Here is a 15,771-nt window from a genome sequence, read left to right on the forward strand (position 1 = left end):
AGGTTCATATACTTAATGTAAAGTTTCAGTGATTTCAGAGCACAGCTAGTGCCACATTTTAGGGCTGATTGAAAATGATGGATTGCATTATCCATCAATTGGATCTGTAAGCTCAAATATAGAACCTTTTGAAGTATTTATACAGTATGTGATTTGTATACATAAGCAATACTCCTTACCACCATGACATAATGGCGCCTGTCTCAAGGGCGAAATAGAATCTGTATAACAGGAACTTTGGAAACTGCATCCCTTATCATATTTATACTGTTACAAGATGGATTGAGGTAGGGAGATGGCTGCATTTTGCTGTCCCGATGCACATTGAAGCTCACTGCTGCCATGTAGACAGACGTTTTGGATTGTCCAACCGTACACAATTGACACCGTAAAAATATATATATATACTTTGGTTGGTGTAACCTAATGTAGTCAACTTGATTCAGTCATATTTCAGTTCATATTTTAGTCCATATTTTCATATAATAGTTCATATTTTAGAAGAAAGAATACAGATTTAAAACAACATGAGGGAGAGTAAACAACGACAGTGTAAAAGGTGCCTCCCACGACCTTGTCAGCTCCTCGTGCACTTCCGGGAAGAAAGTAACTGGGGCGGGGCGTGGCTGTGAGCGGCGCTGCGGGCCCAGGAACCAATCATCGAGCCAAGAGGGTTCAGGGGAGAGCAGAGGGTTCCACTCTAGCCCGATGCTCGCGGCTGCCCGGGAAAGCATTTCCATCATCTCCGCGTCAGCCTGTGACTGGGCGACCGTACCCGAGGGGGGAAGCCCAGCTTAGACTTCCACGTCCGACTGGACGTGCCCGCTCTCCGATGCTGCGCTCGAGAGCTCATCACCTTTGCGGGCTCCGAACAAGAGGTTGAACTCGCTGTGAGATGAGCCGGCGGACTAATCCGGAAGCCCGATCGGGGCAGATGAGCATGCTGGGGAATGGGAGGTCCGTGGGGGGATACCTGGCGGAGGTGGTCCCATTGAGGTCCCCAAATCGCCCCCAGTGCTAGCCATGCTGGCCTCATACCCGTAGGTAGTTTCTTACAAAGGCAAGCTGCGACCGCAACGTTACCATGGTCATGTTCTTGCAATGAGTACATGACCAATCCACAAACGCTGTCTCCATGTGGGTAGCGCCCAGACACGAAAGACAGTGATCATGACCGTCAGAAGGCGAGAGATAACGACCGCAACCAGGAATAACACACAAACGGAAAGGCATCTTTAAAAAGACGTTCTGTGTGTGCCGCTCTTTTAGAGAAATATACTCTTTTTTTTTCTAATATACTCTTTTATTTCTGCCGAAGCGCCCAGGGGCGTTCTCTGCAGTGCACCAGTGCAGGGGGGAGAAGCCGCTGAAATGCGCCGTCAGATCCAGCAGAGGTGAATGAACATCCGTGAGAATTCAGCTCAGTGAGCATCGACCATTTGGCTCCGAAGAGAAAATCTGAATGAGTGGTTGCATACCAGCTCCTTTTATACCCGTATGTTTGGGAGAGTGGTAAACAAATACCACTCACCAATTCTCATTGGCTTTTTTCCAAAGACCAGAGGTGTTTCTGGCTCCCAAGAGTGACCCCTAGTGTCACTACATCGACACAATGTTGAGTGAGAAGGGAACTATAACAGATAGGAAACTATAGTTTAACCGTGGTATTTAGTTAAACCATAGTTACCACAAAATTAACCATGGTTAGACTACTACTACAATCTTACTGTAGTAAAACCATGGTTTCTGCTTGTATCTTTCAGCATACATGTTAATATGAGCGGAAGCAATAGTTCCCTATCTGTCACTCACTCAACGTTGTGTCAATGTAGAGACACTAGGGGTCACTCATGGGAGCCCCAAACACATCTGTTTTTTGAAAAAAGGCCAATGGAAATTGGCGAGTGGAATTTGCATGCCACTCCCCCGGACATACGGGTATAAAAGGAGCTGGTATGCAACCACTCATTCAGATGTCCTCTTCGGAGCTGAACGGTTCTTTTCATTGAGCTGAATTCACTGAGTTCATTCACCTCGTCTGCTGGATTTATGGTGCATTTCAGCGGCTTCTCCCCCTCTGCACCCATGGACTGCAGAGAATGCCCCTGGGTGCTTCGGCAGAACAACAAAAAGAGAGTATATTCTAAAAGAGTATATTTTCAACTCTAAAAGAGCAGCACACACAGAACGTCTTTTTAAAGATGTCTTTCCGTTTGTGTGTCATTCCTGGTTGCGGTCGTTATCTCTCCGCTTCTGATGGCCACGATCGCTGTCTTACGTGTCTGGGCGCTGCCCATGTGGAGACTTCATTCGTGGATGGGTCTTGTCCTCATTGCGAAAACATGACCATGGTAATGTTGCAGTTGCGGCTTGCCTTCGTAAGAAAGCAAGCCACACCAGTGGCTCCCCGCCTCGGTCCTTCTACCTATGGGTATGAGGCCGTGTCAGTTAGCACTGGGGGCAATTTGGGGACTCTAATGGGACCACCTCCGCCAGGTAACCCCCCACGGACCTTCCATTCCTCAGCATGCTCACTTGATCCGGTCGGGCTCTCGGACGAGAATGCCAGCTCATCTCAGGGCGAGTTCGACCTCTTATTCGGGGCCCGGGAAGACGATGAATTATCGAGCACAGCACCGGAGAGCGGGCTCGTCCATTCTGACATGGAGGCTTCGCCTGGGCTTCCCCCTTCAGGCAGGGTCGCCCAGTCTCAGGCCGATGCGGAGATGACAGACATGCTTTCCTGGGCAGCCGTGAGCGTCAGGCTAGAGTGGAACCCTCCACTCTCCCTTTCGGCTCAATGATTGGTTCCTGGGTCCAGAGCGCCGCACACAGCTGCACCCGCCCCGGTTCCTTACTTCCCGGAAGTGCATGAGGAATTAACAAGATTGTGGGGGGCACCTTTTACAACCCGGTCCCGATCTTTCAGCTCCCCTGCTCTCACTACCCTCGATGGTGGGGCGGCCAAGGGGTATTCGGTGATCCCCCAGGGATCCCCCAGCACTGGCTCCGCTGCAGCCCAGCCCCAGTGTGAAGCCCACCGCAGGAAGCAGATGCAACCCGTCTCACGGCTGGTCGCCAAGAACCCTAGGAAGGCTTCGAAGCGCCCCTGAAACGGGCGACCCAGGGGCGAGGTGACCCACTTCCACGGAGCTGGTAGACAGACCACTCCATCCCCCTGTGGAGGGCTGGGAGGAGAATCTTTTGTTTCATTTTTTGTTGCATGCCCAAGAGGTTGTGGTACCCAAAACTTCAACAAAAGAGTGGTTTCCTTGTTCTCTGGGTCACATGTCAGGTGTGCATGGCCGTCGTCATGACTACCGTCCACCGTCCCATTTTGGCAGGTTAGGTGATCCAGCGGTGGACCCCCCGCCCCTGCGTGCTCAGCTGTGGCACAAACATGCCCACACCAGGTCGGTTCCGATGGACTGCGGGGATTATGTTTCTCCTCCTCCCTCCCCGGCCAATCTTATGGTGGGTATAAGGAGCCAGGTAAGTGCTTCGATGTCCCTGGACTCAGCACGGCCAGAGGGCTCGAGCTCCCTCAACGTGGCACCTCAGGCTCCGTCTCGACACAGACCCTTCCTGCGGTTTGCTTTCGAGGGCCGGGCATACCAGTACAAGATCCTCCCCTTCGGCCTGGAGTTGGACTCAGTCTCGATGATGGCATGCTTCACGAACGAGCACGAACAGTCAGTGCTGAACTGTCTGAAGGCGTTAAGACAGAAGACAGTGGTTCCACTGAAACTTTTTCAGAGGCTCCTGGGGCATTTGGCATCCTCAGCGGTTGCCACCCTGCTCGGGTTGATGCATATGAGACCAATTCAGCACTGGTTTCAGACTTGAGTCCTGAGATGGGCATGGCACCACGTGACACAACACGTGGTCATCACGCCGATCTGTTGCTGCCTCTTCAGCCCTTGGACCGACCTTGCATTTCTATGGGCAGGGGTTCCCCTAGAGCAGGTCTCCAGGCGTGTCGTGGTTACGACGGACATTTTCAAGACGGGCTGGGGTGCCGTATGCAACGGGCACACAACTGCCGGCTCCTGGACTGGCCCGTGGCTGTGTTGGCACATCAACTGCCTCGAGTTGTTGGCAGTACTGCTCACCCTGCGGAGGTTCCAGCCATTGATCCAGGGCAAGCACGTGTTGGTCCGACCAGACAACAAGGCGATGGCAGCGTACATCAACCACCAAGGCGGTCTACACTCCCGTTGCATGTCACAACTCTCCCGCCGTCTCCTCCTCTGGAGTCACCAGCGCCTCAAGTCGCTACGAGCCACTCACATCATGGGCGACCTCAACACCAAAGCGGACGCACTGTCACGACAGGTTACGCTCAGGGGAGAGTGGAGACTCCACCCCAAGGTGGTCCAGCTGATTTGGAAGTTGATACGGTCGAGCACAGGTAGACCTGTTTGCTTCCCGGGAATCCTCCCACTGCCTGATTTGGTATGCCCTGACCGAGGCACCCCTCGGTATAGACGCGCTTGCACATAGTTGGCTCCCTGGACTACGCAAATACGTGTTTCCCCTTGTGAGTCTACTTGCACAGACCCTGTGGAAGGTCAGGGAGGATGAGGAGCAGATCGTCCTAGTAGAACCTCTACTGGCCCACCCAGACATGGTTCTCGGACCTCACACTCCTCACGACAGACCCCCCCAGCGATTTCCCCTGAGGAAGGACCTTCTTTCTCAGGGACGGGGCACTATATGGCACCTGCGACCATACCTCTGGAATCTCCATGTCTGGCCCTTGGACGAGACACGGAAGACCTAAGTGGCCTACCACCCGCGGTGGTAGACATGATCACTCAGGCTAGGGCTCCCTCTACGAGGAGCCTGTATGCCTTGAAGTGGCGTCTGTTCGCTAAGTGGTGTTTTTCCCGACGAGGAGGCAGACCCAGCTTTGGCATTGCTGTGTCTGGTGCATGCTTTACACATCTATTTGGATCGCACGCAGAGCTTTAGAAACTCCGAGCAGCTCTTTGTCTGCTTTGGTGGACAGCGGAAAGGAAGCGCTGTCTCCAAACAGAGGATCGCCCACTGGGTCGTTGACGCCATCGTGATGGCATATCACGCTCAGGGCGTGCCGCCCCCCGTGGGACTACGAGCCCTCTCTACAGGGGGTGTAGCGGCCTCCTGGGCCCTGACCAGTGGTGCCTCTTTAGCAGACATCTGCAGAGCAGCGGGCTGGGCAACACCCAACACCTTTGCGAGGTTCTATAATCTCCGGGTTGAGCTGGTTTCATCCCGTGTGTTGTCAGGTCCGAACAGGTAAGTTCCGGGAGAGCTGGCCAGGTGTACTGCTTGCACATAGCGCCCTTCCCCTCCCATGAGGTGAAGACGTGCGCTTTTGACTCCCAGTCGTGTTCACAAGTTGTGATCCCTGGATGACTTTCCTCCTTAGCCCTGTTGCAGACGAGTTTGCGAAGAAACTCGCTGCCGGCCCAGTACGTGTGCTAACTAGGCCCTGTACTGAGGTAGGTCTACTAGATGCTGCTATAGGAAATGTAAACAAGCTTGAAATTATGATCGCCAAAGAGACTGCTGTTGTGAAGATGTACAGTGAAAAATGAGTTATATTTTGGTCTGTTCTCACCCAAAAACCAACTGAATCGATTCAGAAGACATTGATTAATTCACTGAAGTCTTATTCACTACTTTTATGCTGACTTTATCTAATTTTTGGAGTTATGGTCACCATTTTTAGATATTCTTCTAACAATATTTTTTTTTATGTTCAGAAGAAATAAAAAAAGTCTTTCACATCTGGGATGGCATGAGGGTGAGTAAATTATGAAATAACTTTCATTTACGGGTGAACTAACCCTTTAATAAACCTCACATACACACCAGTGTCTACTCTTTTGCAGAGATGGTCATCAAAGTCCTCTCGTGCACGTCAATGTGTAACCTTTCCCATCTTTTAAAATATGATTTTTAATAACTACTGTAAATTAACTTTTTGAATAAATTTACTGTTAAAGGTGAATTCCGCTATTTCTGTGCTGCTATAGCATCACCAAATGGAACCAAATAGAAAAACAATGAATGTTTTTCAACAGGCATATTATAGAGAATATCCTTGAGACTTGATGTTGGCCTCTTTTGACTTGGACCAGTAAGCAATCACCTAGTAACACTCCAGCAACCACACAGATTACCCAAGCAATTGCACATTAATGCTATAAAAACCAGAAAGGAGAAAGTGGTAGCCGGATCCACATTCAAAAAGACTTGAATTAACACAAACACTGAACTGAAAGCATAACATCACAGCATAAACACACACAAACACTGCTGCATGTGTCTCTCTCTCTCTCTCTCTCTCTCTCTCTCTCTCTCTGGTGTCCCCGGCTCCTCCTATACCTCTCTCCCGCTGATTGGGCAACTCAATGCTGGGCGTGCATCCTCACGGTCCGGCCACACCCTCCTCCTCGTCACATACGCCCAACGCCCGATTCAGGCCGGGGAAACCAGCCGCTCCTCCGCCTCCCGGCAGACGGCAACGGGTCTTCTGTCCCCTGGCGGATGGCAGTGGTTCCTCCGCCTCCTGGCGGATGGCAACGGCTTCTCAACCTACTGGTGGATGGCAGCGGTGAGTTCTCCCGGACAGCGTGCTCTTCCTCCTTTCCAGGGCTGTCGCTCAAATAGTTTTCCGGCACTCAAAGGAAGAAGACTTTAATTAACACAAATGCTGAACTAAAAGCATAACATCACAACATAAACACACACGAACACTGCTGCCTGCTTATGTCTCTCTCTCTCTCTCTCTCTCTCTCTCTCTCTCTCTCTGGCATCCCCGGCTCCTCCTTTATCTCTCTCCTGCTGATTGGGCAAATCAGCGCCGGGCGTGCATCCTCACGGCCCGGCCACGCCCTCCTCCTTGTCACACCTTGTTATTTTCTACAACTGTCTGTCTAGATTGTCACAATGATTGAATGAGTTTATTGTCCAGTAGAGACCTTAATCACCTCAGTAAAAAAAATTAAAAAATTCAATACAACCCCAAAACCAAAAGTCAGGAAATATTATTTTGCAATCACTCATGTATCAAACTTTTTGGTGTTTTCCAGCAACACAGTGTTTCCCATTTCTGTTGTAAAAAAAAGAAGGAAAAAAAAAAAAAAATAGAATAGAATGAGCAAATTAATACTATGTTAGGTAGATCATGATGTGCATCCTAAATTGATGTTATTCACATTCCAGTGTTTAGAGTATGCACAGATGTATCCATCCTTCAAATAGAAAGGCATGCTCTACTGCATCTCATAGATGAGGTTATTAGACATCCCCACATCCCCCCCCCCCACCCCCCAGCACTCACACACACACACACGCGGGGTGATGGGGATAAAGTATTTATTCTGATACAGGGCTGAATGAGGTTTACATGCAATTTCATTCATCTCCTTTCTATATTTTGATGTATATGTTAGATATTTTAGGAATATTTTCAAAGATAAATGACCTTCGACTGGACCTCTTGCCTCTAGTTTAAAACTTGTATGATTTAGTGCCTAACAGAGGAATTCAAGGTGTGATATTTTAACATTGTTCCTAATAAATGTGTTTTCACAAAGACTTACACTTCTTTAAAGAGAATTTTGAACATTTAGTTAATTTGTCCTTTTTTTATTTATTTATTTTTTATTCCAAGCCAGAGAACCATGCCAGTCTGAGCTTTCTGTTAGCTTTTCATTTTCCAACACAGTACTTCAGGAGAAAAACTTTCCCCCCTGTATGAGAAATAGTGAAAATAGAAAAGCTGTGTAAATAAACGTTTGCTGAATAATGATCCAACACTATTGTGAAAACTTTACATGTCCAAACTGCAGACCAAAATCTCTGTGCATGATACTGATAGACCTTAGTCAGGGTAGACGCCATATTTATTTTTTCTTAACTGAAATTTAGAGGTAGGCGTATAGTCAGTTCAATAGATTGTACTAAAAGATTATTTTTTTACCAAAACATTGCAATCTGTCATTATTTGCTCACCCTAATGTTGTTTCAAAACCTGTTCAATGTATCGTCCATGGAACACAGGAGATGTTAGGCAGAATGACAACCTTTCACTTTCACTAGAGACCATTTACTTTCAATGCATAAAAATATATGCAATGAAATTGAATGGTGACTGAGACTAATAGAGCTTCCTAACATCTCCTTTTGTATGCTCCATAGAAGAAAGTAAGTCATACAGGTTTGGAACAACATGAAGGTGAGTAAATTATTATTCAGTTGATGAAACATTAAAAATATGTCATGCCAAAATAAATCCAGCTGACAAAAAACTTCTCTTCCCATCTACAGAAGTGTAAACTGTGTGCAAACCTGTGACGGAATGATCTAAATGAAAGGGACAGCAAATCAATGGGTGCAAAACTAAGTGGATCAGCTCAGGCTGTATGGGCTCAATTTAGCAAAGCTGCGATATTCACTTGAAAACACATTCAAAAAATTAACGGGAAGGAAGGTGCTGATTAGAGGTAAACTACACTGACACGGCCACTACAAAAACCTACTCAACTACCTCCAGTGAAAAAACATCTAGGAGGGAGTGGAGATGAATCCAAATTGGCGGGAAGAACAATCAAATTGTATTCTTCTTTTAATCAGAAGCCAAAAAATAAATAATTGCTTTACTGTTTAAAATTGATTCTCCTTGACAGCAAAATAAGATCAAATGGAGAGAAAATGAAGACTTTTGCTTAAGTCTCAAACTTCTCTGATTTTCCTATTGACACACTGAAGCTGAAAATATAAATAACCATTTTAAGACAAATGTTTTTGTGAAGCATCTTATGTGCCTAAGACTTTTGCACAGTACTGTATATCTCCAGAAGAATTTTATGAGAAACATTTGAGACAAGGTTGAAACTTAAATTAACTCCATTATGTCTTCCGAGCTCTGATCGAACAATAAAATATTTTAGAGTCTATTCTAACATAATGAGGATGGTGCCTCCACAATAAGGTTCTGCTAAGTTCTTTGAGTGCCGGAAAACTATTTGAGCGACAATTTACCTCTGGAATGACAACTCAGCCCAGGCTGTGGGTGTTTGACGTGTGTGAGGAAGACAATACTCTGACAATAAGCCAAAAGAGAATTCATAAATGTGGAAATTGAGAAGAAGCTTAACTCGATGACAGGAAGTTGAAAGTAAAAAACAAAACAGCTGCATATTCAACAGCAGAATCAGCCACTTCTTATAAGAAAATACCTTATCTGGAGTTTAGGTTAAGCTCGAAGAGCAAATATAGCTTATTTTCTGTATACTTTGGTTTGCAATGATAGCATACATAAATTCTACTGTGACAGGCTAATTTACTTGAGTCCCATGAAATTGTGTAAAGGCATTCTGTTTATAATACAATATGAATTCCATGGGCCCAAATTCCCTTTTACTGCTTTACCCAATAAGTTCCCAGTTTTAGAAGTAAAAACAAACATGCAATGCAAAGATGAATGCACATTCAGGCTTTTGCACAGCATTGGATGATGTGTGAGTTTACTAATAGTCACATAAGCTAAGAACGTTTCCACATATATTTTATATCGATTGTACACAAAACAGACCCTAAACATTGTTTTACATTTTAATAGACTTATTTATCATCCTAAACAGCCCATGTTTGCCTCATCTCCCATGAGAGGTCAGGGAAAAAAATGCAGGGGTTAGGAAAATGCAACTCCTCGCCTCTTTCAGCGAGCAAACATGCACAAAACAAATCCATACCACCAGCAAAATTATACTGACCTTTAGTCCTCAGTCCTGTTATTCCTCTTCTCTCCATAGCTCCTGCCATTTCCTGGGGAAGCTGAATGTCGTACAGCTACTGTCACTCAGATCATAATACGGTGAAAGTTCTTGGCTTAATACACTCTGCAACCAATAGAGGAAGTGGTGTGATAATGGCAGTTCCCTGCGATACAGATATGTACATATGAACCCCAATGGGACCGCCTCTGCCAGGTATCTCCCGCAGACCTCCCATTCCCCAGCATGCTCGTCTGCCCCGATCGGGCTTCCGGATGAGTCCACCGGCTTGTCTCACGGCTCGTATTCGACCTCTTATTCGGAGCCCGCAAGAGTGATAAGCTCTCGAGCGCAGCATTGGAGAGCGGGCTCGTCCAGTCGGAAGCCTCAGCTGGGCTCCTCCCTTCGGGGTCAATTACCTAATCACAGGCTGATGCAGAGATGATGACATGCTTTCCCGGGCAGCCGCGAGCGTCGGCTAGAGTGGAACTCACTGCTCTTCCCTGAACCCTCGCGGCTTGGTGATTGGTTCCTGGGCTTGCGGCGCCGCTCAAAGCCACGCCCCGCCCCCATTCCTTTCTTCCCAGAAGTGCATGAAGAGCTGACAAGGTCACAGGAGGCACTTTTACTGCCCGGTCCCGATCTTTTCAGCTTCCCCGCCCTCACTACCCTCAATGGTGGTGCGGCCAAGGGCTATTCGGCAATCCCCTGGTGGATAAAGGCACTTGCGGTGCACCTATGCCCGCAGAGTGCCGCCACCTGGCGTGGGTGCCCAAAGCCAGTCGGACAAGACACGATTCCTTGCTGCCCCCATTTCCCAGGCGGGCCTATTCGGCGACACCGTCGAGGACTTTGCCCACCAGTTTTTGATGGTAGAGCAGTAGACGGATGCTAGCCGGCATATCCTGCCCCGGCGTGGCTCAAGATCCCGCACCCCGTGTACTCATCACCAAGGGCGTCCCCCTACGGTGACTGCACCGGCTCCGCCGCAGCCCACCCCTTCGGCCCAGCCCCGGCGTGGAGCCCACCGCAGGAAGCAGACGCCACCCGTTTCGCAGCCGCCCAGAACCCGTTAAAGGCTTCAAAGCGCCCTTGAGACGGGCGACCCAGGGAAAACAAAATGCGCTGCTCTGGAGCTGGTAAGCAGATCTCCATCTTTTTGTTACCTTTTGCATTTAATTGTGCTGCATGCCCAAGTGGCTGCAGTATTCAAGAGCTCAGCAAGAGAGGTTTCCTTGTTCCCTGGGTCACGTATCTGGTGTGCACAGCTGTCATTACGACCACCGTCCACCACTCTATTTGGCAGGTTTGGCGCTCCAGCAGAGGTCTCCCGCCCCTGAGCGCCAAGCTGTGGCACAAATCTGCCCCTGATGTGACAGTCTCCACGGATCACGAGGACAGGCCTCTTCCTCCCCTGTCCCAGGCTGTTCCAAGGGTGGTCACTAGGAGCCAGGTAAGTGCTTCGATGTCCTTAGACTCAGCACAGCCATGACGTGGTGTGGAACCTTGAGCTCCGCCCCGCCACGAGGTCCCACCTGCCGGTATGTCTGATGACGTTGTCCCTTTGGTCCCCCTTGTGCGGAACTTGGACGCATGGCTTGCACTTTCCAATCCGTTGCGAGGGCTGGTCCTGACCGTCCGACTTCACTTTGCCGGGCGTCTACCCAGGTTCAGCGGTGTCCACTTCACCTTGGTGAAGGACGAAAACGCTGCTAACTTGCGCAGAGATCGCTACCCTCCTACGGAAGGGCGCGATAGAACCTGTCCCTCCAGCCGAGAAGAAGGGGTTTTTCAACCCCTACTTCATCGTACCGAAAAAAGGCGGTGGGTTGCGGCCAATCTTGGACCTGTGAGTTCTGAACTAGGCTTTACACAGACTCCCATTCAAGATGCTGATGCAAAAACGCATTCTGGCGAGCGTCCGGCATCAAGATTGGTTCACGGCGGTAGACCTGAAAGATGTGTACTTCCACGTCTCGATCCTTCCTCGACACTGACCCTTCCTGCGGTTTGCGTCTGAGAGTCAGGCGTATCAGTGCAAAGTCCTCCCTTTCGGCCTGTCTCTGTCTCCTCGCGTCTTTACGAAGGTCGCAGAGGCTGCCCTTGCCCCGTTAAGGGAGGTGGGCATTCGTGTTCTCAACTATCTTGACGACTGGCTAGTCCTAGCTCATTCTCGAGACATGTTGTGCGCACACAGGGACCTGGTGCTCTCACACCTCAGCCAACTAGGGCTTCGGGTCAACTAGGAAAAGAGCAAGCTCCTCCCGGTTCAGAGCATCTCTTTTCTCGGTTTGGAGTTGGACTCAGTCTCCTTGATGACGCGCCTAACGAACGAACGCACCCAGTCGGTGCTGGCCTGTTTGAAGGTGTTCAAACAGAAAACAACGGTTCCACTGAAACTTTTTCAGAGGCTTCTGGGGCATATGGGATCCTCGGTGGTGGCCACCCTGCTCGGGTTTATGCATATGAGGCCACTTCAGCACTGGTTCCAGACTCGAGTCCCAAGATGGGCATGGTGCCACGGGACATGTCACGTGGTCATCACGCCGGTTTGTCACCGTCTTTTTAGCCCTTGGACCGACCTCTCGTTTCTATGGGCAGGTGTTCCTCTAGAACTGGTCTCCAGGCGCGTCGTGGTCACGACAGACACCTCCAAAATGGGCTGGAGCGCTGTTTGCAATGGGCACGCAGCCGCCGGCCTCTGGACAGGTCCGTGACTGCATTGGCACATCAACTGCCTTGAGTTGTTGGCAATTCTACTCGCCCTGCGGAGGTTTCAGCTGTTGATCCAGGGCAAGCGTGTGTTAGTTCAGACAGACAACACAACAACGGTAGCATATGTCAACCGCCAAGGCGGTTTGCGCTCTCGTTGTATGTCACAACTCGCCCGCCGTCTCCTCCTCTGGAGTCAGCAGCACAAGTCGCTGCAAGCCACTCACATCCCGGGCAACCTCAACACTACAGCGGATGTGCTGTCACGACAGGTTACCCTCAGGGAAGAGTGGAGACTCCACCCTCAGGTGGTTCAGCTGATTTGGAGTCGATTCGTCAGGCACAGGTGCCACTGCCCGCTCTGGTATGCCCTGACCGAGGCCCCCCTTGGCATAGATGCGCTGGCACACAGCTGGCCCCCGGCATGCGCAAATATGCATTTCCCCCACTGAGCCTGCATGCACAGACCCTGTGTAAGGTCAGGGAGGACGAGGAGCAGGTCGTCCTGGTAGCACCCTACTTGCCCACCAAGACATGGTGCTCGGACCTCACGCTCCTCACGACAGCTCCACCCTGGAAGGACCTTCTTTCTCAGGGACGGGGCACCATCTGGCGCCCGTGCCTAGACCTCTGGAATCTCCATGTCTGGCCCCTGGATGGGACGCAGAAGACCTTAGTGGTCTACCACCTGCAGTGTTAGACACGATCACTTAGGCTAGGGCCCCCCCATGAGGCGCCTGTATGCCTTTAAGTGGCATCTGTTCTCTAAGTGGTGTTCTTCCTGTCAGGAAGATCCCCAGAGATGCGCAGTATGATCAGTGCTTTCCTTCCTGCAGGAGAGGTTGGAAGGAAGGCTGTCTCCTTCCACCTTGAAGGATGTTGCCGCCATAGCAGCACACATATGACGCAGTTGATGGTAAGTCCTTAGGGAAGCACAACCTGATCATCAGGTTCCTAAGAGGCGCCAGGAGGCTGAATCCCTCCAGACCACGCCTTGTTCCTTCATCTGACCTCTCTGTAGTTCTTCAGGGTCTACAGAGAGCCCCCTTTGAGCCTTTGCAGTCAGCCGAGCTTAAGGCACTCTCCTTGAAGACTGCCCTCCTGACTGTGCTCACTTCCATCAAGAGGGTAGGTGACCTGCAAGCATTTTCTGTCAGCGAAACGTGCCTGGAGTTTGGTCCAGGTTACTCTCACGTGATCCTGAGACCCTGACCGGGATATGTGCCCAAGGTTCCCACCACCCCTTTAGGGACCAGATGGTGAACCTGCAAGCGCTGCCCCAGGAGGAGGCAGACCCAGCCCTGTCATCGCTGTGTCCGGTGCGTGCTTTACGCATCTATTTGGATCGCACGCAGAGCTTTAGGATCTCTGAGCAGCTCTTTGTCTGCTTTGGTGCACAGCGGAAAGGAAGCACTGTCTCCAAGCAGAGGATCGCCCACTGGCTCATTGACGCCATATCTATGGCATATGTCGCCAAGGACATGCCGCCCCCGAAAGGGCTACAAGCCCATTCTACCAGGGGTGTAGCAGCTCCCTGGGCCCTGGCCATGGGTGCCTCTCTAACAGATATTTGCAGAGCAGCGGGCTGGGCAACACCCAACACCTGTGCAAGGTCCTACAACCTCCGGGTTGAACCGGTTTCGTCCCAGGTAGTGGCACGCAACATAAAGCGGATAAGCCCGGGATAGCTGGCCGGGTGGATCGCTTGCACATAGTGCTTTCCACCTCCCTTCAAGCTGAAGACGTGCGGCATTAATTCCCAGTAGTGTTCACAAACTTTGTTCCCTGGTTGACTTCCTCCGAGCCCTGTGGCAGTCGAGTATTCGGAGAGACTCGATGCCGGCCCAGTACACGTGCTAACTAAGAGCCCTGTTCTGGGGTAGGTGCTCCGCATGTGGCGGTTCCCTGTAAGGCTAACCCCATGCGATTATATATCTTCCGCTAGTTTGTTTCCCTGCTGGCAAACTGCGTCTTCCTTGGGCAGAACCCCTCTGCCCCAGTCTCCATGTTTGTAGTAACTCCTCCCCCATTGGGCAAGATCTACCTTGAAGGCTCTCCACATGGTTGGAAAGACCATGTGACATATTCTTCCACTTAAATATCCCCCCCTCTCTTTGGGCGAGGTTTGGTCTCCGCTGTGTCTTCCCCTTGGGAGGGACATCCCTGACTACACCTGGCGGCCCAGTCTGATAACCCCCCTTCTTTTTTAGGGAGTGGAAAAAGAGAAGGGGAAAAGAGGCCACGACTGGGTTAAGCCTGTCTCTATCTTTGGGTAGTCGACTTGTCCCCAAAAAGGGCCATTCGACACTCATAACTATGTTGGGGGAGGTTACGTGTCGACCTGGTGTGCTGGCTATGAGGCACACAGCAGTCTGCCCACCACACACCGCCAGTTCACGTAACACATTTCAGCCAGTTGTGGCGTCGAGTGAGTGACAGATAGGGAACATCATGGTTACTTGTGTAACCTCCATTCCCTGATGGAGAGAACAAGACGTTGTGTCCCTCCTGCTACAACGCTGAACTACCCGCTGAAATGGCCGGACCTTATATCGGCTCCTCAGCATAAAACCTGAATGAGTGGTTGCATGCCAGCTCCTTTTATACCCGTATGTCCGAAGGAGTGGCATGCAAATACCACTCGCCAATTTTCATTGGCCTTTTATCAAAGACCAGAGGTGTCTCGGGCTCCCAAGAGTGACCCTTAGTGTCACTACATCGACACAACGTATCGTTCCCTCCATTAGGGAATGGAGGTTACACAAGTAACCATGACGTTTTCCAGTTTTATTTGCAATAAAAATGATTGGTAAAATTAGCTCAGACTATTTTCCACTAAGTGCCCTTAAATAAAATACTGTGGCAGTACCATGATACATTGGTGGTGTCAGATATTAATATCATGGTACTAGAAATAAAATATACCATTGTATTGAATGTTTACCATATTGACATACATTGTAATTTACATAACAACCCAGGACTCTTAATACACCATGGTACCTTTTGGTACTTTCATTTTATTTTATTTTTTATTTTATGTGGATCACACTTAATGCCACATTGTAGATACAATATAAGGGGCCATATCATGAGGAATCATCAAAAATGTTCTTGATCTTTTAAGATAAACAAGTTATGTGTAGTATGAAAACATAGAGTAACTTTCAGAACTTTCCAAACTTTCTAAGCAGTCCAAAAATACAATTTATTGAAATTACGGTGCAAAACACAACTTATTTGGAAATCCTTTGATCCTTGAAAGTGCTTTTTATCATTTCACATGTAA

This window comes from Myxocyprinus asiaticus, chromosome 22, assembly GCF_019703515.2.
Source record: "Myxocyprinus asiaticus isolate MX2 ecotype Aquarium Trade chromosome 22, UBuf_Myxa_2, whole genome shotgun sequence".
NCBI lineage: Eukaryota > Metazoa > Chordata > Actinopteri > Cypriniformes > Catostomidae > Myxocyprinus > Myxocyprinus asiaticus.